The 26389-nt window shown below is 36.7% G+C and overlaps 3 pseudogenes across 1 annotated transcript; 2 read left to right on the top strand and 1 right to left on the bottom strand.

Moving 5' to 3' along the window:
- The first annotated feature begins 10918 nt into the window (after positions 1–10918).
- Positions 10919–13966, top strand: LOC145580257 (disease resistance protein RPM1-like; annotated as a pseudogene).
- A 1450-nt stretch (positions 13967–15416) lies between these two features.
- Positions 15417–25178, bottom strand: LOC145580247 (transcription factor MAMYB pseudogene; annotated as a pseudogene). Its single transcript, XR_014099353.1, has 2 exons — positions 24091–25178; positions 15417–15846 (listed from the first exon to the last, which is right to left on the bottom strand). The product of XR_014099353.1 is annotated as a transcription factor MAMYB pseudogene (transcript).
- LOC145580237 (disease resistance protein RPM1-like) lies at positions 16505–19445 on the top strand (annotated as a pseudogene).
- Positions 25179–26389: the final 1211 nt, after the last annotated feature.

Here is a 26389-nt window from a genome sequence, read left to right as displayed (position 1 = left end):
GCCTCGTTTTACTTTTGACCCCAAAAAACTATCGAAATAAAATGAACAAAGAGAGTATTAAAATTCGTAATATATATATATAAAAAAATTCCTGTTTCCTAGTACTAATAATAAATTCTTATAATAATATTTCAACAAACTTTATACTTCCTGTGTTTTTTTTTAATTATTTCTAACAAAGGTTATTATTTTTGGGATTTTAAAAATTTCTTTATTCTAAATTCGTTTTTCCCCAGGTTGAGCCCAGACAGGGTTCATAACAAGAACAGCCCAGTATCACTCCGCCCACTCATTTTATGGCCTTTTAAGATGGGCTCAACAATTGGGCACTTACAAAACTGACCTCAGCCCAATTCCCACAAAAATCTCAACTCTTTTTTTTTTTTTTTTTTTTTTTTTTGGAAAACAAATCTCAACTCATTGATTACTCTCATTAAAGCAGAATGTGAACACAGAAAATATATGGATTTCATTTCTATATAATCCTGATTTCTTTCCTTAAATCATGATTTCATTAATTTCTTACCTTATATGTAAATGCTTGTTTGGTTATATATACACACACCACATTTCATAACATAGACAAGCAAGTAAAAGTCAAAGAAAGACTATAGTAGTAGCTAGGCTAGTCAAAAGTTGTTACATAGCAATATATTCTATAACTTGCATAGAAACACAAAACCATTAGAATGATGATAAAGAAGCTATTGATGGTGATGACCATAGCATTGATATGGAACATGGGATCATCAAAATGGGTTGTGGAAGGCGACGACGAAGCGCCACCCCCACAAGAAGGTGCATGCACGGTAGCTACGGAGTGTTGGGCTGATATGATGCATGTACCAGGGTGTTGTGATAGGCTCAAGATGTCCGCACGAATGAAGAAGTGTCTAATAGCTAATGATTGTTGTGATGCGATAAATAGGCTTAGTGATGATTGTGCAAACACCGTCTTTTCTACTCCTCCTTTCGATGATCCACGATTTAGAGATATGATTGAGGCAAATTGTAAACCAACTGGATCAAACAACAATTGATTCAAGCTTATTATTCATAATAATATTATCTTTTGATTATCATAAAGTATATCGGTTTGGTCATTTTAATATATATTTGATATCATGTGAGTAAATATTTTTTGTCATAGCATTTTTTTTTATTGTATGACCCTGTTTATTTTAACATAAAAATATTTTGGATTTTTCTAAGTTATGCCCCCAAACTTATTCGGTTTCTAAGTTGTGTTCATGCCTTTTCAAACGTCTAAGCTGTGCCCTCAACCTCACTAATTTTTATTTACAATGACCTTTGACGTTAACAATAACTTTTTTTAAAAAAAAATTTATTTTTTGATTTTAATTTTTTTTTAAAGTGTTAAACCAATTAGAACGGGTTACATGTCAAATTAATAACTTCATGACACCATTGTTGATAAAATAACTTAACTTTCGTTAACGGATATGACTGTCAAAGGGTATTGTTGATAAAATATCGTAAGGTGGAGGGCATAACTTATAACTTTGAAAAAACTATGGGCATGTGAAAGATAGTAGGTAAAATTACGTTTTTACCCTTAATGGTTGTTATAACAACCTATAGTGAGCTGTCTCAAGTAGTTAGAAGTAGACTTCTTCTTTTAGATATTGATTCAGACAATTACTTTTCCCTCTTCTTCTTTCACTTTTGTAATAATCAGAGAACTTCTCTGCCATTAATGGAGGTTGTTAGTTCTAGTGCTTGAGCTCGAAGACTCTGCGGATAGAGCTGGGATAGCAAACAAATCTTGTGTGTTCTACTATCTCTTTACTTCTCTATTTCCTTCTTCGTTACATGGTATCAGAGCGGGTGAATTTTTCTGGGTTTCTCGCGGTGTTTTGAAGGTTCTTTAATGGAGGTTTCTTTGTTCTTCGCTTCGTTCATCTGTGAGTTTTCCTGCGGATTTCTTTATTGATTGATTGGTTAATTGGAAGTTTTTCTTTGCTGAAATCTGTGAGTTGATTGTTTGATTGTCGATTGGTGTATTTTGTTGATTGGAATTTTTTGGAGTGATCTTGCTGTTATTCTTGGAATTTTTTTGTTGAAATTGATATCTGGGTGTTATTCGGAGTCTTTTGTTGAGGATTATTTTGTTGATTGATTGAAGTATTGTTGGGATTTTATTGATTTGAAGTTTCGAAAATGGCTACAAATCATACTGAATTTAGGGTTCTAGCTCCAAATCAAGATCCAACCAGTCCTTATTATCTTCATCCTTCTGATTTTACTGGGATGAAGTTGGTTTCTAGTGTATTTGATGGTACTAGTTATGGGAACTGGAAGAGGTCCATGATAATTGGGTTAACAACTAAGAAGAAAATGGGTTTCATTGATGGGACTCTACCTAAACCGTTTGCAGTCGATTCTGTTGAATATAAGGTTTGGAACAGGTGTAATAGTATGATAATTGGGTGGATTATTGCTGTTTTAGACCCACAGATTGCTGGTAGTATTCTGTTTGTTGACACTGCCAGGGAGATTTGGTTGGATCTAGAGAAAAGATTTGGACAGGCTTCTTCAGCCCAGCTGTATTCTTTGCAACAAGATATTTCAAATGTTGCTCAAAATGAGAGTTCTATTTCTGAGTATTACAGTCAGTTGAAGAAATTGTGGGATGAACTTGATAATCTGTGTCCTTTGCCATCATAATCATGCAATAATTGCAGTTGTTCTTTGACTCAGAAGTATCTGAAGATTCAGCAAGATCAGAGGCTCATGTTTTTCTTGATGAAATTGACTAATAACTATGCTAATGTAAGGTCAAACATCTTGATGATGCCTAGTCTTCCTACTTTGGGTCAGGCCTATAGGATGGTCATGCAAGAAGAGAAACATAAGGCTTTAAGTAGCATGACTCAGGTTTCGACAGATTCTATTGCTTTTGCTGCTGAAAGAAGGAAGTATCAAGATAGGTATAATAGAGGAAACAGTTCTTTTGGAAGAGGTTCTTATCAGGAGAATGGTTCTTTTGGAAGAGGTCATCAGCAAGGCTTTAATAGGTTTTCTGGTACAAAGAGACAGGTTTATTTTTGTGATCATTGTAAGATGACTGGACACACCATGGATAGGTGCTTCAAATTGAAAGGATATCTACCTGGTTTTAAGGAGAATCAACAGAGTCAAGGCTATAAAAAGTTTGCAAACTGTGCAGATGCTTCTGATAATTCTGTTCCTGATGAAAGTACTGAACAGGAGCTCAAAAGTTTTAATGCTGGTCTGACTATGGATGAATTTAATCAGATCAGGACTTTACTCAGTAAGTAGAGAACTGGGCAGAATGATAGCATGATGGATAGCAATGCTGCTCTTTTTGCAGGTAACTATTGCTTACTCTCTTCTAGTCATAGTAAGGGTTGGATTGTTGATAGTGGTGCAAGTGACCATATGTGTTATAATCTTGATTTGTTTGACTCATATAAGGTGATTAACAATTCAAACAATTTTATTACCTGTAGACACCCATTCGTGTCTCCCCAAAACCAAACCCAGTGATGAGTGCCTTTCACGTCGAATCATAATCGAATGAAACGAAAGTGTGGAAAGGTCTAGTGTTGCGGAAAGTTTTATTTCTTTTCTCTTCTCTCTGTTTTTGAAAACTTTATTTTAAGAAAACAGTCAATCCAGTTTGGTTGGTCCATGATATGGGTCCAATAGTGGTGTAGTTGGATGGGGTTTGCAAAGACCTTTCTAACGATATATTATAAGCCCAATTCCGATGAATATTGAGGAAGTTATGGCCAATTTACTAAACTGGGCCTGGTTTGAGCTTTAAGTACGGCCCAATGATCTAGGGGAGGGCCTAATATGATTTATCATTCCTAATGCAATTAGGAATGGTTTTAGTCTTCTAGAACATTCTAGAAGGTTCTTATCATTCTTAATTCAATTAGGACTCTTCAGAGTTTTAATCAGATCAAATAGCATTTTCGACTGAGATTATATTATTTTATCTTCCAATACGGTAAGTTTATCAGATTTTCGAAAACGCGTTGAATTCCGAATTGGCGTCCAACCCCAGGCCTTGGCGCCTGGAACCGGGATTGGTGCCAGACGCCAGAATTGGCGCCTGGCGCTAGCCACTGGTCCTGGCGCCAATGAGCCAGGGCTGGCGCCAATGTGTTTTTGTGGTCTTCAGACTCTGTTTTGATAAATTATCTTTTTTGGATGATTTTCTCTATAAATATCGTATCAAAAACTCCGTTTTCATGGATCATCTACACCGATCGTTCACCAATTCTTTTCATTCTCAAGCTTTCATTAATTCTTTAGCATACTTTCATCTTTCTTTTCTAACTTTGCTTTTTTAATACAAAATTCCGCATTCACAAGATCTAGAAACACCTAGCCATATTCGAAGTTGCCTTCGCCCTAGACGTGAAAGGTTTAATTTCTGAGGGTTTGGTCCCAAATCTCTATTTCAATTATTTAATTTAATTGTTTTGATTATTATTTTCCTTGAAGTTACTAACGTGTGTATTTTGTTATTAGAAAGAGGTATGAGGCATCCAAGTAAGTACTTTAATGGTTTTATTGATATTATGATGTAGAAATCATGTTTACATTGTTGTTATGATATTCCTAGTATCATGTCTAGGGTATTTTTAATATTAAATATGATTCCTACGATGCTTCCTATTTTCTTCCTAATATTTATTCATGTTAGTATCATGTTAGGGCTAAAGATTTTATTTTTATTGCTTAGTGACATGCTAGGGTTTGTTATTAATCTTGTTAGTATCATGCCTAGGATCTTGCTATGCTTTAACATGATTATGATTATAATTGTTGTTATTATTATTATAATTATTATTCATGATATTGATTATTTATTATGTTGCTTGATGATTTATTTATTTATTGCTTGATCACCTTTATTGCATGTTTAAAGGGAATTGATACTTGCAACCACGCTTAATAAGATAATTAATCTTGTTAGGGTTAATTGTGATTATATTTCAAGTGATCGCCAATAATAGTTTATTTGTGCATTAAATTCAACCAACATAGATAAACAGGTTTAGGGTTAATCCTATTGATTGTATGTTAATCAGAAAGCGCACATGAATACGAGCAGAATAAAGTAGAGGCCTATTATTAAGGCAGGTTCAATCTCTTTTAGGTTGGATTTGTACCATCATCCCCGAACCCTTATTTGGTTCATGACCTTATGGAGTTGACGATCTCTTGGATCGTTAAGGGGTGTAACCTTCACCTCGTGAACGGTTTACAAGTTCCTTAAAAACTTGTTGGCGACTCTTTTGCTCTATCTTCTTCCCTTTTGGACGCCACCGTACTTTAGTGTATGATCACAGTGGGGTTCAAGCTAGTGGGATTTTTAAAGGCTTGAAAATATTCCCTACATTACCATACCAGATGGGTCTAAGGTTCAAGTTACACATGTTGGAGTAGTGAAGCTAAATAGTAACATAATTCTGCAGAATGTTTTGTTTGTTCCCACTTTTCATTTTAATCTCATTTCAGTGCATAAGTTGTGTCAAGATGGACGTTGCACTGTTAAGTTTCCTGCTGATGAGTGTATTGTTCAGGGTCAGGATACCTTGATCCCTCCACTAGTTCTTGGTAAGGTGGGGAATGGCTTATATTTTGCTGAAGAGAAGTTGGTTTATGGAGATCACACTGGACTACAGACTGCTGAAAGTTCTAGTAGAGGTTCTGCTGCTAATTTGTCTGCTTTTTCTGGTTTGTTTGATTTGGAACAAGAAAAACTTTTACATCTTCGTTTAGGGCATATGCCTTTTAGCCAGTTGAACATTGTTCAGAATAAAGTTGATTGTAAGAAAATAACTGAAGACATCATATGTAGTATATGTCCTGCTGCCAAGCAGCATAGGAGGAGTTTTCCACATAGTTCCATTAAGACTACTATGCCTTTTGAGATGATTCATGTAGACTTGTGGGGCCCTTATCATACTGTAACTCATGATAAGAATAATATGTTCTTGACAATTGTTGATGATTTTACCAGATGTGTTTGGATTCATTTGATGAAATTTAAGTGTCAAGCTGTGGATATTTTGCATAATTTTGTTGTTTTTGTTGAGAAACAATATGGTACTGCTGTTAAGGTTCTTAGATCTGATAATGCAAAGGAGCTATGTGAAGGAAAGATAGTGGATTTGTACACATCTAAAGGGATTCAACATCAAACAAGTTGTGTTGAAACACCTCAACAAAATGGCATTGTTGAGAGAAAGCATAAGCATCTTCTTGAGGTTGGGAGAGCTTTATTTTTTCAGTCAAAGCTCTCATTGTCTTATTGGGGTGAGTGTATACTTTGTGTTGCTTATCTGATCAACAGAACTCCATCTCAGACTTTGGGGAATATTACACCTTATGAGAAGCTACATGGGCAGAAACCTAATTTGGATCATTTAAGGTCTTTTGGTTGTCTTTGTTTTGTATCAACTTTGAAGCAGAACAGAACAAAATTGGATTCAAGGGCAGATATTTGTGTTTTCATAGGTTATTCTTCCTCTCAGAAAGGTTACAAGGTTTTAAACCTTCAAACCAAAAAGATTCTGGTATCCAGGGATATTGTATTTCATGAGAGACATTTTCCTTATCATATGTCTCATACTCCTGCTGCTACTCCTACACCATTTTTTTTGCCAGCTTATACACCTTTTAATTTCCCACAGTTTTTGATTTTGAAACTCCAGACATTTTTCATTCATCAAATACTCAACCTGAGCCACATTTAATCCCAAACAATCAGCCTGAACCTCATTTAGTTCCAAACACACAACCTGAACCCCAAACAATTTTCAATGATATTCCCACACCAAACACTCAATCTGTCCCTTTAAGACAGATTACAAGAATAAGAAAGCCACCTAGACACCTTGGTATATACAAAGTTGGTTTTGCTTCTTCAGAACCAATTACATCTCACTGGTGTAATTTGGTTTCTTTCAACTCATTCTCAACTGATCATAAAGCCTTTATTGCTGAAACACTCAGTCTTAAGGAACCAACTTGTTATAAAGAAGCAGCAGGGGATCCTAATTGGGAACTTGTTATGCAAAAAGAACTTCAAGCATTGGAGGCAAATAATACTTGGAGAGTGGTTAGTCTGCCTTCTGGAAAGAAGCCAATTGGTAGCAAGCGGGTTTTCAAGATCAATTTAAAAAAGGATGGCATTATAGAGAGGTTTAAAGCCAGGTTAGTTGCAAAACGGTACAATCAAAAGCTTGGCATTGACTTTGAAGAGACATTTTCTCCTGTCATCAAGATGGCTACAGTTAGGAGTATTATTGCTCTTGCTGTTCATCATAATTGGCCTATTTTTCAGCTAGATGTTAACAATGCATTCCTACATGGGGATTTGCATGAGGAGGTATACATGAAGATGCCAGAAGGAATTCCTAACCCTGATAATAAAGTCTGCAAGTTGACAAAATCTTTATATGGCTTAAAACAGGCCAGCAGGCAGTGGTTTGAAAAGCTCACTTCTGAGTTGAAGTCTCTGGGTACAGTCAGTCTAAGAATGACTATTCTTTGTCTATCAAACATACATCTACATTCACAACTATTGCAGTTGTGTATGTGGATGATATAATCATCACAGGGAATAATAAAGAGCAAATTGACAGTCTGAAGTTTCATCTGGATGCTACCTTCAGCATTAAAGATTTGGGTTTGCTGAGCTATTTTTTGGGTATTAAAATTGGCTATGTAGCTCAAAGTATCACTATGTCCCAGGCCAAGTTTACTAAGGAGTTATTGGAAGATAGTGGTCTGACTAAGTTCAAGACTGTTGCTACTCCTTTACCTCTCACACTCAAGTTACAAGCTGATGAAGGTGATCTTCTTGCTGACCCTGTTTACTATAGGAGTATGGTTGGGAAGTTAAATTTTTTAACTCATACCCGACCAGATTTTTCCTTCACAGTTCACTGCCTCAGCCAATTCATGCAGCAACCAAGGACTTCTCATCTTCAGGCCTTATATCATGCTCTCAATTATATATCTTGTACTGCTGGACAGGGTATTCTGTTTAAAGGAGGTTTGAAACTTCAATTACAGGCTTTTTGTGATTCTGACTGGGCTGCTTGTGTTGATACTAGGAAATCCATAACAGGTTACATAATGATGTTGGGTGATTCTCCTATCAGTTGGAAGTCTAAGAAGCAGCCAACTCTCTCAAAGTCATCCTCTGAACCTGAGTACAGAGCCATGGCATCTGCAGCCTCTGAAGTTACTTGGTTAGTCAGAGTTCTCAATGAAGTTGGTATTTCAGATTTGAAGCCAGTCACACTTCATTGTGACAATCAGTCTGCAATTTATATTGCTAAAAACCCAGTTTTTCATGAACGTACTAAGCATATCGAGATCGATTGCCATTTTACTAGAGATAAAGTCCTTAAAGGTCTCATTCAGCTTGCTTATTTGCCTACAACATCTTAGCTAGCAGACATTATGACCAAGATTCTGCCTTCACCTCAGTTCAACTTGTTGAAGTCCAAGCTTGGTATGATTCCAGCACACCAAGCTTGAGGGGGGGTGTGAAAGATAGTATGTAAAATTACGTTTTTACCCTTAATGGTTGTTATAACAACCTATAGTGAGCTGTCTCAAGTAGTTAGAAGTAGTTATTGTTGTTGTTAGAGTATTTAATACTCTAGACTTCTTCTTTTAGATATTGATTCAGACAATTACTTTTCCCTCTTCTTCTTTCACTTTTGTAATAATCAGATAACTTCTCTGCCATTAATGGAGGTTGTTAGTTCTAGTGCTTGAGCTCGAAGACTCTGCGGATAGAGCTGGGATAGCAAACAAATCTTGTGTGTTCTACTATCTCTTTACTTCTCTATTTCCTTCTTCATTACAGGGTACAACTTAGAAACCAAAGAACTTGGGGGGCATAGCTTAGAAAAACCCTGGCCAAATATTTTTTTGGAAATATAAATCAAACTAACACCGTAATTAACTGCACCAAAATTTCCCTTTCATCGTATCTTTAAATGCTTATAATAATGTATTCCGACAAATTTTATTGTTCGTACCACGTATATTGTACTACCTCCGTTACAGATTATGTGCAACGATTAGACATTTTTCCTATTCGCTTTATGTCAAATCGTTGCATATAACCTGTAATGGAGGTAGTATAAATTTTTTCTCCATATTTTTACTTGCATTGGCATTAGCAAGTTAAATTGTAAAGAGAATAGAGTTCTAGGAACATAAAACAGGGCTTCCAATTAGTATAGGTAAGTTGGATTTGTTAATGAGTTTTCTACAATTTTCTAATGTCAAGCCCATGTCCAGCCTGGGTCCATAACAAGCGCAGCCCAATAACCCACGGCCAACTAAGATTCTTTTTTCTTAAGCCAACTAAGATTCTTTTTTTTGTCCATCATGGTGCTAATGCATAAATTTAATCATTAACGTATTTACATTTGAATTATTGCTGAAGCATAGATTTGATAATCAATATATACTCATTTCAATTAATAATCATTATTGTATTTACATTTGAAATAATAATAATAATCATGGATGTAAATGCATAGATTTTGATCAACAATACATACATTTAGGACCTGTTCTCTTACGTTGAAATTCAGTTCAGTTCAGTTCAACTCAGTTCAGGTCAGTTCAGTTCAGCTCCTAATTTCCTTCTCTTATAAAATATTCATTTCAGTTCAGTTCAGTTCACTTCACTTCACTTCAGTTCAGTTCAGTCAATGAGAACAAACCCTTAAATTAATAATCGTTATTATATTAACATTTGAAATAATAATCACGTGTGCTAATGCATAGAATTTGATCAAGAACATTTACACATTTAAAACTATAGGAATATAGGATGTTGTAGTTGTATAAAGAATGAAACCAAGGGTCTGACAATGGTCTAATATGGTCTTGAGGTTATAGGAATATAGGATGTTGGAGTTGTATCAAGAACATATACACATTTAAACTATTGGAATATAGGAATATAATCAGAAAAGTCAGTTCAATTCCTTTTTAGCGTTACTAATAAGTTTTAGTAGGTAAGAAAATTGTAGTTTAACTACATCATCAAGGAACCCTGGTAGTAATACAGATGAAGTTGCACTACAGTTTACCCTGTTACTCAGCACAGAATTTGTGCAAGGTTCTCCAAGTATTATGCAAGACGGAGTAATTCGTATCACAATACAGAACCAAGATACCTTGCTCGCGGGTTTGTCTTTGGGAACCAAAACCAAGCTGTCAAGATTCAAACATCTCCTTGAGCTCAAAAAATTAAGAAATTAGACTAAGGGTACGTTGATTCACCATCATTTATGAACTACGCTTTGAATTTATTTCTCTATACGGCTTATCTAGAGGAATTAGGATAATATTTCCTTGTATAGTTGTACATGCAACGATCATGTCCAACCATTATTCTCTACTTCAAATAAGATAATGTCCATATTTTTTATGTTTCTATGACTAGCAACTATTGGTACAATGAAAAACAATGGTGATGTTACAATAATTAGAGTATAATACTATGTAATAATTATAATGAGTAATTTTTTATTGGTAACTTATTATTAAGATTTAAGAAAGCAAAGTAAATTAAATTTTATAATTGAGAAGACTTTTTTTCCCCTAAGCGCATCATAAGACATTTTATTAATGTCATTAGGGATATACACCATCCTACATCATGTGCCGCCCCATCACCGGCTAAGGCTGGTGTATTTGATATTACTGAGGTTGTTTTCAGCCAGATATAATATATGAAAGCATAGCATAAACCAGTTAAAAGCATTACTTGACTTAAAAAAAAAAAAAAAAAAAAAAAAAAAAAAAAAAAAAAAAAGGTCTTCTGCATTTATGAAACTATGGATCACAACCAGTTTGAATAAACATTGTGAAGATGGCAGAGGCTGTCTTAGGACTAGTCATTGATAATGTAGTCCCTTGGATTGCTAGTGAGGCGAAGCTATTGAGAGGAGTCGGCGGAGAAGTTGAGCAGATCATTGAAGAGCTGAAAAGCATTCAATCCTTCATCAAAGATGCAGACGAGAAGGCAGAACAAGAAGAGGCTAACGGCGCAAGTTCATGGGTGAAAAGTCCAAGAGAGGCAGCTTATCAGATAGAGGATGTCACAGACACTTATGTTATGCACATGGCAGCTGAAGCACAGTCTCACCATTGTCGTCCTAAGATACTTGGCTCTCTTGAAAGGGCCATGTGTTGGATTCTCAAACTGAAATCTCGACATCAGATTGCACAAGAGATTATTCAGGTTAAAGAGAGTATCCGAGTTATCAAAGAAAGGGGTCAGAGTTATGGCTTCAGCTCCTCCTCATCAGTAGTAGGAGGAAGCAGCAGACGCGATGGATCATGGCATGACCCTCGTGTCACTTCATTATTCATCGAGGAAGCTGAGGTTGTGGGAATCGAGCACCACAAAGATAAATTGATTGGGTGGTTAGTCAATGGAGGATCTAAACGCACAGTTATTTCTGTTGTGGGCATGGGTGGGCTAGGCAAGACAACTCTTGCCAGGAAAGTTTATGACTCACAGACTGTGACAAACCACTTCAGCAATCACGCTTGGATTACGGTTTCACAGTCATTTAAGGTTGAGGAACTGTTAAGGAAAACTCTCAAGCATTTCTACAAGTCAAGGAAAGAGTCTGCTCCTCCGGAACTTGATGGAATGGATGAGACTCTACTAATCTTTGAGCTTCGGGAATATTTGAAACAAAAGAGATTCATGGTTGTTTTTGATGATGTCTAGGCAGTAGAATTTTGGTCAATCATACGCCATGCTTTGCCTGATAACAGCCAAGGCAGCAGGGTGTTGATCACAACACGTTCTGACGGTGTTGCTTCTACATGTAAAGAAACATTGCTCGACCAAATATACAAGTTACAATCGTTACCTGAGGAGAAAGGCTTAGAGCTGTTTTGCAAGAAGGTATTTTATTCTGATATAGAGGAGGGTGGCAGATTGCCATCAGAATTGGTGGAGTTGTCGCGCAGCATAGTCAAAAGATGTGACGGCTTACCACTGGCAATAGTTGCAGCTGCAGGAATGTTGTCAACTAAGAGAAAAGTTGTAACTGAGTTGCAGGAGCTTGAAAAAAATCTTGGCTCTGAAGTTCGGTCAAATCCTCACTTCTCAAATATGAAGCGGATTTTGTCTCTCAGCTACTATGACCTTCCATACTACCTTAAGCTGTGTCTGATGTACTTTGGTTTGCTGCCAGAGGATTACTCTATCAGACATGCACGACTCATTCGACTATGGGTTGCAGAGGGTTTTGTGAGAGAAGGAAAAGGAAAGGGAAAATCAGCAGAACAGGTTGCAAAAGAATACCTGACAGAGCTTATAAACAGAAGCTTGGTTCAAGTCTCAGAAATAGATATTGATGGGAAAATAAGAAAAGTCAGTCCATGATTTGATGCGGGAAATCATCCTCTCAAAGTCCGAGGATTTGAGTTATGGCCATGTATGGACAGAAAATAGCTCAAGCTGTGATAAATTTACACGAAGAGTATCAATCCACAGATGCAATAAAGATTGTAATTTGAAGAGCAGTGGCAAATTTGAGACACGTTCGCTCTCATTTTTTGATGCAGACAGCCTGTCACATTCCACATTGTGTGCAGTAATGGAAGCTTTCAGGCTTCTGAAAGTTCTAGATCTGCAAGAAGCCCCCATAAATTTTCTTCCTGAAAACATTGGAGATCTGTTTCATTTGAGATATCCAAGTGTAAGGCACACGAAGACAAAAGAACTTCCAAAGTCCATAGGTAAGCTACATAACCTACAGACTTTGGATGTCAAATGCTCCTTTGTGCATGAGCTACCAGATGAAGTGAAGTACTTGATTAATCTGTTGTATCTCCTTGGATACAACTATGATTATGAAACTGATTTTAGCGTAAGTGCTCAGAAAGGATTAAAGCTGAAGCACGGGTTAGGTCGTCTGCAAAATCTGCAGAAGCTATACCTTGTAGAGGCAAGTGATGGGATGACCCTATTCAGGGAGTTGAGAAAATTGAAGCAATTGAGGAAGTTGGGGATCACCAAACTGGCCACACATAATGGAAAAATCCTTTGTGAGTCCATAGCTTTGATGAACCACCTCGAGTCCTTAGAAGTTTGTTCAGAAGAAGATGGGATGCTTGATCTACAGTTTATCTCATCCCCTCCTCAATACCTTCAACGCATATACTTAAAAGGACGGCTAGCAAAGGTTCCTGACTGGATTCCCAAGCTCAAGTATCTCGCTACAGTAAGTTTAATGTGGTCAGGGCTAATGACTGACCCAGTGAACATCCTTCAGGACCTGACTCACTTGTCAGAGCTTGTACTGCAGGATTCATTTCTTGGTGAAGAGCTGGTTTTTCAGGCTACAGGCTTTCAAAAACTTAAGATTTTAAAGCTCTACGACATGAATACTTTGACAAAGCTGACGATAGAGAAGGGAGCACTTCCTCTTTTAGAGCTGTTTAAAATTGGTCCTATCCCAAGGTTAAACACTGTCCCTGAAGGCATCTATCACCTAAGAAGCCTTTCAGCTCTTCGTTTCTACGATGTGTCCAAGGTATTTGTCCATAAATTACTTCCAGATGAAGGACAAGACTTTTGGATCATCGAACACGTCAAAACAGTGCTATTCCATTACCAGATAAAAGGGGAACGCTACAAGTCCTGCACTCTCAATGATTTGATTTTCCTCAACCATTGAAAAAGGTAAAACTTTTTTTTTTTTTTTAACACACTATTTAAGTAGTTATATTTCTTTAATAATCTAGAGAATTTTTCTCATTAACTAACTAAGGCTTATATCTTCAGTTGATCAGTTCCATGTGCATTATTTTGGTTTATGTAATCAAGCATGTTACCTCAGAATTTATCTTATTCCATTAACATCCAAGTCTTCAATGCCTTAATCTATCAAACAGAGTAAAAGTTCCAGTGCATGGGCCTAGCTGTCTAGTAAGACACTGAATGAGTTCGTAGTTAGAACTTAGAGCTTTAGAAGTGTTCAATACTGGCAGCTCCAGCAGGAATAAACTTATGCCTCTCACGCATGTGCAAGCTGATTCCCACAGCTTGCATGAATAGGATGAGCCGATTGGAGCACCATCCTAGATGCAGGCAATGATTTTCTCTAGTTGGTCGTCATTACAGACCCATGATGGTTTTTATAACCCCAAGACCATATTTCACATGAATCACATGATAAATCTACAACTAATGTTGCTTTAACTAATTCATATAGGGGCTATACTTAGATATATATGCATACCCTCCCTAAGTCCCATAACCTGTCACTAATGCACTGCGTTTTGGCCAGGCTTTTCTTCAATGAACCGATGCTAGACCCATCAGGGTCGATTCAGCACAAGCTTTGTGGGTTAAAACTCTATCGAATTAGGAGAGAAGCTAAATGAAATCCTCTCTCCAAACAGTCCTAGTGGGGATTTGGATTACTCCAACCGAAATTGGTTTTCAGTTTTGTTTTCTCAGTTTTGCATATTATTCTTGTATATTTTGCATTTCATTCATGTATTGATGTATTTGGTTTTGTATCTTTTGCTTACAATGAATTGTGTTTTCTCTTCCTTATTAATATTTCATTTCATTTCAAACTTTTGAACATGTACAATGATTTTACCTGAAGAATACTTTATCCCCCAACAACCCTACTTCAGATCGGATAATTCCAATTCCATCAAACTACTCCATCCTTTTTTTTAATGCATCACTTGGTGTTGCGAGAAATTTTAGGAGAGTAATAAAATATTGTGAGTGGATGAATAATTTAGTATACTCGTAGTCAAGTGAAATAGGGATCATGAAAGAGAAAGTATGTGAGAGGAAGTAAGTATTTTTATTACTTCCTCCGTTCTTTTTTAATTGCACCATAAGGGATTTCACGCTTGCCAATGCATTACTTTAGCTATCAATATCTTTAATTATACTTTTGTAAAAATTGTAAAAATTTGATATTTGAAAAGTAGAGATCGATACGAATCTAACTAGATCCCACATAACTATATTTATTCTAATGTATAAATCACAAAATATGGTCAAAGAAGATTAACTGAATAGTGTAAAAGTCCTAATGGTGCAATAAAATAAAAACGGAGGAAGTATATAAGTTGGGACATAGGGGAGAGAGAAATGATAAAATAATTTAAATAGAGTTTAAAGTAAAAGAGAAATAATAAAGGTAGCTTCCAATTGGTTTCTACTCTGTATTACTCAGGTTGATGATTATTATAATGATTGTAAGCTTGTTTGTTTAAGTGTGTGTTGGAGACTTGGAGTCTATCGGTTGCATTGGCTATTTTCGGCATATTGTAGGGTGACAATTGTTTATGATGATAATTATATATGATAACAGAAACAGAAAAAATAAATTGATACATGATTAAATAATTTATTACTTATTAAAGACTAGAGAGTATTTGAAAGAGAAAAGTTAGTAAGGAGGTCAAATAACACTAATAATTTTGACTCTCAACAATTTTATGGAATAAACACCAAGTAAATAAAATTAAGTAAAGGAAGAGAAACAATCAAAAAGCCAAAAATGAGAGAGGACAAAAAGTTGAGCAAGTAATAATTTACTGCCTAACCTAAAGAAGCTCAAGACTTCATTGAATCCCCTCATCATGAATTTGTATACGATCTGCATGAAGTTTCTGTATTTGCATTTGTACTTGTATTTGACCAGAACATATTCCCTTCTCATCTCATACATAATAGCATATATGCTTCCGAAGAAAGTTGTAATAATCCGATGTTGATGTTCATGTCGCATAAACTCTATTTTCCTGCATTCACACATCGTTGTCAATTGCTTTTTTCAGATAAAAAACTCGAACAAGCAATAGAACTATATGGAGCAGTCCTGTGAAAAATGACTAATACAAGTAACTATTATAGCAAGAACAAAATGATCAGATGTAAAATCAAAGAAAACTAGGATCTTCACTTTTATATAGGTTCAATACCCAGGCAACCAAGTCGATCAAAGTATTTCTTTATTTATCAGGCAGTGAACTTTAAAAGAGTTAAAACCTTTATTTGAACAGCGTACTCACAAGATTAATCAAGTCTAACACTTGGACACATACTCGTCACAGACGTCCAATCAAAACTTGTTTGACCCATGGATGACTAGCAACAGTTAACAATGAGTTGAGCAAAAAAGGGAAAGAAGAAAGAAAAGTTTCTTGATAGAAAAAGAAATTTCCTCTCAAAATAATGTCCAAGAAGACCCCACTTAAAAGTGTAAACGTAATCTGACTGACTGACCCGAGGAATACTCACCTTGACTTCAGCCCCCACAACCCTACCAGACCTTTTGTCTTCCTTGAATTCAATGTGCTTGGACGTTATTATTCTGACTTAAAGACTTGTTATGATACCACAAAATAATTCCATTTGTTAAACAAATTACATACAGCAAAAACAATCTATATACAAGTCTCTCTTAATTTGGGAACTGTATGCATATTTCAGCTTCACAACTATGAAGACATCATCTCATATGCCATTTGAATAAGTAAAAGCAACAAAGTGGTGTGCCTGATTGGCAATGTGAGTGCAGAACGAGACAAATGACAGAGGCTGTTGTGAGCCTTGTAATACAAAATCTGGTTCCTTTGCTCGTTGATGAAGCAACATTCTTGAGTGGCATCCACAGAGAAGTTGCTCAGATTAAAGGGGAGCTGGAAAGCATTCATTCCTACGTCAGGGATGCAGATGCTAAGGCAGAAAAAGACGCAATTAACTATGGTGCCAAGACATGGGTGAACCAACTGCGAGAGGTAGCTTATCAGATAGAAGACGTCATAGACAATTATGTTCTTTACATGGCCACAGAAGCACAATGTCATGACTGTCCCAGAGTCTTTGGCACTCTAGGCAGGGCACTCTGCATGATTCTCAGATTGAAACCTCGATCCCAGATGGCTTGTGAGATTAAACATATCAAGGATAGAATCCATGCCATCAAAGAAAGAGGCAAGAGTTTTGGCTTCAGGTCCTCAGAGCCAGAAGCAAATACAGAAAATGAATCATGGCATGACCCCCGTGTCACTTCATTATTCATTGAAGAATCCGAAGTTGTGGGGATAGAGTCCCACAGAGATAGATTGATTGGCTGGTTAGTCAATGGAGCACCTAAACGCACAGTGATATCAGTTTTTGGCATGGGTGGGCTAGGCAAGACAACACTTGTCAGAAAAGTATATGAGAATCATCTTGTTACGAATCACTTCAACTATCAAGCTTGGATCACTGTTTCACAATCATACAAGGTTGAGGATCTGCTGAGGAAAACATTGAAAGAATTCTACAAGGCAAGGAAAGAAACCCCTCCAACAGAGATCGATCAAATGGACGAGACATTGCTTATAATCGAGCTACGAGAATATTTAAAGCAAAAGAGGTATATGGTTGTTTTTGATGATGTCTGGACAGTAGAATTTTGGGCACTGATTCGGCATACTTTGCCGGATGACGGTCAAAGCAGCAGGGTATTGATCACAACACGCTCGGAATATGTTGCTTCTTCATGCAAAGAATCTTCATTTGATGAAATGTACAAACTACAACCATTACCTGAGGAAGCGGCCTTAGAACTATTCTGCAAGAAGGTATTCCACTCTGATACAGAGAGTGGCAGCCCATCAGAGTTAAAGGAGTTGTCAGGCAACCTTGTGAAGAAGTGTGAAGGCTTGCCACTGGCAGTTGTTGCAATTGCAGGAATGTTATCGACTAAAAGAAAAGCCAAGAGTGAATTGCAGAAGCTCGAATCCAGCCTTGGTTCTGAGCTGCTGACCAATCCTCACCTCTCAAGTATGAGCAGAATTTTGTCCCTCAGCTACTATGACTTGCCTTATTACCTAAAGCTGTGTCTGATGTACTTTGGGATGTTGCCTGAGGACTACTCAATCAGACATGCACGGTTAATCCGACTATGGATAGCAGAAGGTTTCATAAAAGGGACAAGAGGAAGAACGATGGAGCAAGTTGCAGAAGAATACCTGGCAGAACTTATAAATAGAAGCTTAGTTCAAGTCTCACGTATAGATGTTGATGGGAAGATTAGAACAATCAGAGTGCATGATTTGATGCGTGAGATCATCTCTCAAAATCAGAGGAATTAAGTTTTGGACATGTATGGACAGGAAGTAGCTCAAGTTTTGATGGTTTAACAAGGAGGTTATCAATCCACAGATGCAACGACGACAGTTTTCTGAAGAGCAATAGAAAATTTGGAATCCGCTCACTTTCAATATTTGATGTGGACAACTTCCCAAGTTCTGTTTTGTGTGCACTAACTAAAGTTTTCAGGCTTTTGAAAGTGCTAGATCTGCATGGTGCACCAACCGATTTTATTCCTGAAGAAGTTGGAGATCTGTTTCACTTAAGGTATATAAGTCTAAGGAACACAAAGACAAAAAAACTACCAAAGTCCATAGGTAAGCTACATAACCTACAGACATTGGATCTCAAATGCTCATTCGTGCATGAGCTACCAGGTGAAATAAACAGGCTACTTAATCTGCAGTATCTTATTGGATACAGCTATGAATATGAAACTGATTTTAGCATAAGCACTCAAAGAGGGTTGAAATTGAAACAAGGGTTAGGCCGTCTAGAGAATTTGCAGAAGCTGTACCTTGTAGAGGCAAATCATGGGATAACTTTATTCAGGGAGTTGAGAAAATTGAAGCAATTGAGGAAGTTGGGGATAACCAAACTGGAAACACCAAATGGGAAAATGTTTTGTGAGTCCATAGCTTTGATGAGACACCTTGAATCTCTAGAGGTTTGTTCTCAAAGTGAAGAAGAGATCCTTGACCTAAAATTTCTTTCATCCCCTCCCCAACATCTTGAACGTCTTTACTTAAAAGGCCGCCTAGAGAGGATACCTGATTGGATTCCCCAGCTCAAAAATCTTGTTACAGTTAGTTTAATGTGGTCTAGGATGATAATTGACCCACTGTCTATCCTTCAGAATTTGCCAACTTTGTCAGAGCTTGTACTCCAGGAAGCATTTCTTGGTGAAGAGCTAGTTTTTCAGGCCACTGGCTTTCAGAAGCTTAAAATTCTAAAGCTCTACGACATGAATACTTTGATGACACTGACAATAGAAGTGGGTGCCTTGCCTCTTTTACGGTTGCTGAAGATAGGCCCAATCCCAAGGTTAGATACAGTGCCAGCAGGTATCCGCCATCTAAAAAGCCTCACTGCCCTTCGTTTCTATGATGTGTCAAAAGATTTTGCCCTCAAACTACTTCCAGGTGTGGGACAAGACTTTTGGGTGGTTGAACATATTCAAACTGTACTTTTCCATTACCAGCTACAAGGGGAATGTTACAGGACCAGCACCCTGGGTGATTTAGTCTGAACAACTGACAAAGGTTAGCCTCCTTTTACTGCTTAGCTGCAACATTAGAGATGCGAGGACATGCTCTTTCAATTTTCACATAAATATAACCTTTTTACGAGTCAGAAGAGAACTACTACTAAAATTTCTAGCATAGGCTAGTTCCTCTGTTTCTTAGAGTGTATTGAATTCCTCAAGCTCTGGATAAGGAGTCCCTTTTTCCTATGTAGGAAATGTTCTAGTTAATTACGCATCTCACCAGTTGAAAATTAAAGTTTACATCCTCCAATAAATAGATTATGCATTGAAACGGCATTTAGCGAACAGGCCGAACAGTCAGTCAGTCATATAGATCATTCACACAAATGATGAGAGCTTATAATGTTTGGAGCAATGTAACAGATATAAGAATGTCATTTTTCCAACTTCTAACCACAACATCAAACCCTTAATCGTCAATTTTGTGCATCCCCCCCCCCCCCCCCTCTTCCTTTATTTAGGGGGGAGCCCAAAATTGTTTACCTTTGCAAGTATATTGCACGCTAATAACACGTTTTATCATTAGAAAATCAAAATCTATTACAATTATGCTATTTACACATCCCTATGAAGCTGAATATAATAATTCAAAACAATTATGATTTCCTAGCTTCCATCAATATTGAGTCAACAATTCATGACTTAGATTTCAGCTTCAAGCAGTACCAACTTAAAACGACTCAGTCCCTGTAAAATATGTATAAGGCCAGTAGCAACTCCAAACAGCTTTCAGAAGAACAGTGACCAAATATTATGCTTAACAAAGGTCCTTAATTTGGTTTTTAAAAGTAGCACCTGGCACCATAATATCCACATAAAAAAATCTGCTACCAAAGTTTATTAGGAACAAAAAGGCCCCTTCTATTGCTAAGTTTCCTCTCATAACCATATTATTGGAATCTTCGATCTATTGGCCTAATGATAATTCATGGAATATTCAGTACCCCTAACTCCTTCCATTCAAACCTAGAATGCCAAATTCGATTAGCACACTCAACTCTGTAAGTGCCCTCAATAATTCTCTAGAACACACCCGAAAATAATCTTCATATAAGCTTTGAAAGTTTCAATCTTACTCTTCCAGTCTCAATCACCAATTCATCACAATCCTATATTGCTCACACTTTACAGACATTTTGCCGGCAATTTGCATTTCCTTCAATGCACTTCTAGAAGCTGAGTTTTGTTTGGTTTTAGCTGTGCCAATTATGAAATATTCCTTATACTCTTAACCATCTTCCTGACCCCTGGATCCAGCTATTCAACATTGGAACTGAATTTTGTTTCTATGACCACTTTAGAGTGTTCCATATGTGGATGCTAGATTTAAAATGGAAAATCCCCTTCCCCCTCCTTATTTTTATACTCCCTTTATCCCCTTCTCCCTCCTTATTTTATACTCCTTTTGTCCACAAATAATCGTCATGTATTTAATTTCTAATATGCCTACAAATCATCTTCTTGTTACTTAAAATAGAAAACTTTTTTGGTAAAACCATGTGTAGTGGACCCCTCCACTAACACTCTCTCTCTCTCCTCACCTACTCTATTCCTTAATATGTGTGCCATAGCTTTCAGAAGAACAGTGACCAAATGATAATTTTTTTTTAAAAAAAAAAAAAAACAACCTTGAAGCCCAAATATTATGCTTAACAAATGTCCTTAATTTGGTTTTTAAAAGTAGCACCTGACACCATAATATCCACATAAAAAAATCTGCTACCAAAGTTTATTAGGAACAAAAAGGCCCCTTCTCTTGCTAAGTTTCCTCTCATAACCATCTTATTGGAATCTTCGATCTGTTGGCCTTGTGATAATTCACGGAATATTCAGTACCCCTAACTCCTTCCATTAAAACCTAGAATGCCAAATTCGATTAGCACACTCAACTCTGTAAGTTCCCTCAATAATTCTCTAGAACACACCCTAAAATAATCTTCATATAAGCTTTGAAAGTTTCAATCTTACTCTTCCAGTCTCAATCACCAATTCATCACAATACTATATTGCTCGCATTGACTTTACAGGCATTTTGCCGGCAATTTGCATTTCCTTCAATGCACTTCTAGAAGCTGAGGGTTTGTTTGGTTCTAGCTGTGCCAATTATGAAATATTCCTTACTCTTAACCATCTTCCTGACCCCTGGATCCAGCTATTCAACATTGGAACTGAATTTTGTTTCTATGACCACTTTAGAGTGTTCCATATGTGGATGCTAAATTTAAAATGGAAAATCCCCTTCCCCCTCCTTATTTTTATACTCCCTTTATCCCCTTCTCCCTCCTTATTTTATACTCCCTTTGTCCACAAATAATCTTCATGTATTTAATTTCTAATATGCCCCAAATTATCTTCTTGTTACTTAAAATAGAAACTTTCTTGGTCAAAACCATGTGAAGTGGACCCCTCCACTAACACTCTCTCTCTCCTCACCTACTAAATTCCTTAATATGTGTGCCATAGCCTAACACAAAGATTTTTCATAGACAAATGGAGCGTTATTTAATTTGGCATATGGTTGCGCAAATACACACACACACTCTATAGATAACTCACTATTGCGCCAATTTGTTGCTCATTGCACCCCAACTTAGATTCTGTGATTCTTTTCTAAATAAAAAAATAAAAGTAAGGAGAGCCCAAACTAAGCCTCAACCCTCATAGTCTCTTCGCCCAATTTTTCAGGCACATGTAAGTGAAGGGGAAGGGGTGCGGTAAGGGATCCTCACCCCTAATCATCTGTATTTGGAAGAACTTGACCTCATGAGTACAAGTTGTACCCCTAACCAACTTCAGCAAGCGTTGAGCATATTGATGAATTTTATTGACTAGAGTTGAAATTAGTATCGATTACCAGGGTAGCTGCTAGCGGCTACTTCATTGCTTATTAAAGTCTAATTTTCTTAAGACCTTCAGACCTTATTTTTCAATACCTTCTATGCAATGTCTTTATGTAGTTCAAAGGATATTATTCTTTATAATCTATTGCCTTTCGTCACGCCATTTATGCCTTGTGTTTTCACCAGGTGGATCAGGTTCTCTTCCTATGGACTGTTGGAAGTTTAGGTGCAATATATCAATCTGCAGCTGCTCTTTGATGGGATTTTTTTAAGTGTTCCTATATTCTTCAATAAATACTTTGCTTAATTGCAAAAATATTTTGTGGGTCATCTCTAAGTCTTTTCTTTTTTTTTTTTCTCACAAAATACCCCATTTTTGTTCCTTTCAAGATTTCTTGTTGAATAGTCATGCACTCATGCACATAAACAGACTCTTGATTCAGTTGATTGTTGGTTTCTTTCAAGGGAACCTTAGAGCCTAGAAAACAAGCAAAAGACTGTAGTCACTGTACTTATGCACTTGTTTTCTTAACAGGTATTATGATTTCTTGACATTGTTTTAAAACAGGTACAAGAGAATTAAAAAAAAAGTCCCAATTTAGTCGGCCATTATTCTATATAATTAAAAGAATATCATCACCCTGGATACTGATGTTCTTTTTGATTAAGATACCCAAAGACAATAATGCTGATCGGGATAGTGATAGACATTGATAACGAATTTATCTCTTGTCGTCCAGGGTTAAAGAAGATCAATTCAAAAGGTGTATAGAGTTCAAATATTCAATTCAACAAGAAGACACACTACACAGTACACACCTTAGTCAAAGATATGAAACTTTCAAATGTCTTTAGAATACAGGAGCTTATGCCCAGTTCAATAGTCCAAAAGAAAATTGTTTTGGTCCTTTCTACCTAATTCATTTCAAATGACCCAGATAATTTGAAGAAAGTTACCAAGAATATGGTACAAAAATTGTGATTCACTTCCCAATTTTGCCAAACTAGTCCAAAGTCATACCAATATACAGTATAATATTTTCTCATATTGCATTTTACCAATTGTATCAAAACTCCTTTCTAGTTGGCTACATTTCCATGTTCTTCGACTATCACTTATCTCAATACAATCCAGGGTATTCAAAACAGTCACCTCAATATCTCCATACAGCAGAGCATATGAACTGGGTTCTGCTCACCAAGATATGGAGAGATACAGTCTAGCGGTTTCTAAAGCCCTTCAGTATATATTTCAGAGCCCTCAAAGGATATTTACTCAAGATTGTCAATTTTTATTGAGGCAAGTATCAGGCTTTCACCTTTCACTACTAAGCATTATATGGATAAGCAAGAGTTATCCCATCACAGCGAAATATTAGCTTCTAAATTACCACGCTTTAACTCTTTTTAGAGTGATCATCATCCGCTAAATAACTCTAAGAATCTCCAACTTCAATCATCATCTCTATTCGATCATAACAATTAAGCCTTCCTCTATTATCTCCCCGTTCTCATCTAATGTACCTCTCTTACCAGAATCATGACCTCTCTAAATTTGCAAACCACCTATACCATAACCTCGCAATTAAGCTCTTTGAACTATGCACTTATCCAAGGATTCTAAACAAATGTAACAACGGCATACACACAAAATGCCAAATCAACTAATAAGTTTAAAATTGATTCCAGTCAATCAGTCATTAAACTTCTTAGCACATACATAAACAGGATATAAGTTGAATTTAACTTCAATAATCAACCAAAAAACATTAAATTGAGTGGTGATGCAATCATACCTCGTTTGAGTATTACCACAATTCAAAGACATGAATGGAACTCATTAAACTATCTCTCAGGATGCCTTAGAGCTCCTAAATTCCTTCTTCAATTCAGAAACTCTCTTCATACAAGCCGCTTTCGTTTTCCCAGGAACAGCAGCAGCAATCTTCTCCCACCTCATAGCAACCTCCTTTGGAAATGCTTTCAATGCATTAAGAAGAGCAATATCTTCAGTTGAACTCCAAGCAATCACCTCCCCACCACTTTCTTCCTTACCCACAGCCACATTTTCATCTTCTACCCTCTTATCAACCGCCTTTCGATCCTTCAAAAACTTCGAATATGAATCCGAATCCACGGGTTTCTCCTTCCCAAATGACTTAGCTTTACTGATCACACTCTCCACACTATGCCTACCCTTGAAACCCTCGGCAATCACCTCCCATCTCTTAGGCTTCCCAACTGGGTACTTCACAATTAGTTTCCTCAACAACCCTAAATCCTCCTCACTCCATTCTCTCTCCTCAATCACAACCCCATCAACATTTTCCCCTAATTTCGAAAACCCTTTATCCTTTTCCTTCAAATCAACCAAATTATCACTGTTCTTCACATAATCAGAAGACCCATTAGCAACAACCCCATCAAAATCAGATCGTTTACCTCGATTCCGTCTATTGGCCAATTTTTTCTTGGATTCCTCAGCATCAATTGCCTCCGTTTCAGGGGGGAAATCGACGATTCTTCCTTGCCCAACTCGAATATCCCCAGCAGTGAGAGAGATAGGAGCGAAAGGGCCGACGAGGAAAGAGAGAGAAAGCCATAGGAAAAGGGGATTTAGAATCTGGGATTGGAGAAAGAAGAAGGAAGAACCCAGGAAGATGAGAGAGAAAGAGAGTGAAATGATGAGTAGAGGCTTGTTTTTCTGGAAATTTAGAGGTGAATCAATGGCGGCTGAAGAAGGTTGGGGACGAGATTGGAAGATGAGCCTGGGTCTGCTCTCGTCATAGTCGTCGATAAACTCCATTTTTGTGTTTTAGAGCAAGCTTCCTAATTCAGGCATTAATCTAGCTTAAGTGCATTTGGTAAAGAAAGGAAGGAGCCCATTGATTTCATGATATTCATGATCTATAGGCAACCCAAAACTACTATTTGAGGCAGAGGTTTTACCCTGAATCGCTACTTCAAGTAACGATAAATAATTGTTGTTTATCATGAAAATTAATATTTTGTGTAATCAGGTTACTTTGATAATGTATTGGCGTATTTTCAGTATAATGCTCGACTTAACTAAGGGTCTGTTCACATTTACTTAATTTCAGTTCAGTTCAGCTCCAATCAGTTCAGTTCAGTTCAGTTCAGCTCTTAATTTCCCTCTCTCATAAAATATTCATTTCAACTTAGTTCAGTTCAGCTCCAATCAGTCCAGTTCAGTTCAGTTCAGCTCTTAATTTCCCTCTCTCATAAAATATTCATTTCAGCTTAGTTCAGTTCAGTTCAGTTCAGCTCCAATCAGTTCAGTTCAGCTCAGTTCAGTAAATGTGAACATGCCCTAAATAATAATTGGTCTAGTGGTAAAGATTGTTACTCACAACTTTGAGGTTGTGTATTTAATAGGCACGACAAACAACTTATGATGAAGATTCAATCCTTTCCCCCGTTATCGATAGGCATTGTCGTGTTTTGGACCGGGTTTGCTTATAAGAGACACATTTTCAAGCACAAGCTTCCTGCATCATAAATTTTTAGCTGGTCCCGAGACCGGCCATATCTGGTTGGTCCCTCATTTTAAAAATGAACATTTAGTATAATAAGAACGAACATTTTCTTGCTATAGGATATTTATTTTTACAAAATTAAATCTTCATTTTCATACTATCAGATGTTCATTCTTATAATAATTTTCACAATTTAATGTAGCAGAATTGAACTTCTTTTTCTAGCTATAGGATATTGAATCTTGCAAAATTAAATGTTCATTTTCATACTATCAGATGTTCATTCTTGTAATATTAATGTTCACAGATTAATGTAACAAAAATGAACATTTTTATGCTATAAGATATTTATTCTTATGAAACTAAATGTTCATTTTCAACTATCAGATGTTCATTATTATAATATATGTTCACCAATTTTTTGTCACCGTCTTCCTCCAAATCCACCACCATTTTCTCTCTCCAAACCTTCAAATTCATCCTAAAATGGCGGCAACTCTATACTCCATATAGGAGTTGAACTTTTAATCTTGTCATTGAATTGATACTCCTAAAATACACTTTTGTATGTACTTTAACTGAATAAGTTTGCTCCTTT

The sequence above is a fragment of the Chenopodium album genome, chromosome 2 (assembly GCF_948465745.1).
Source record: "Chenopodium album chromosome 2, dcCheAlbu1.1, whole genome shotgun sequence".
Lineage (NCBI taxonomy): Eukaryota > Viridiplantae > Streptophyta > Magnoliopsida > Caryophyllales > Amaranthaceae > Chenopodium > Chenopodium album.
Note: the sequence above shows the minus strand (reverse complement) of the source record. Positions and strands in the feature narration are given on the sequence as shown.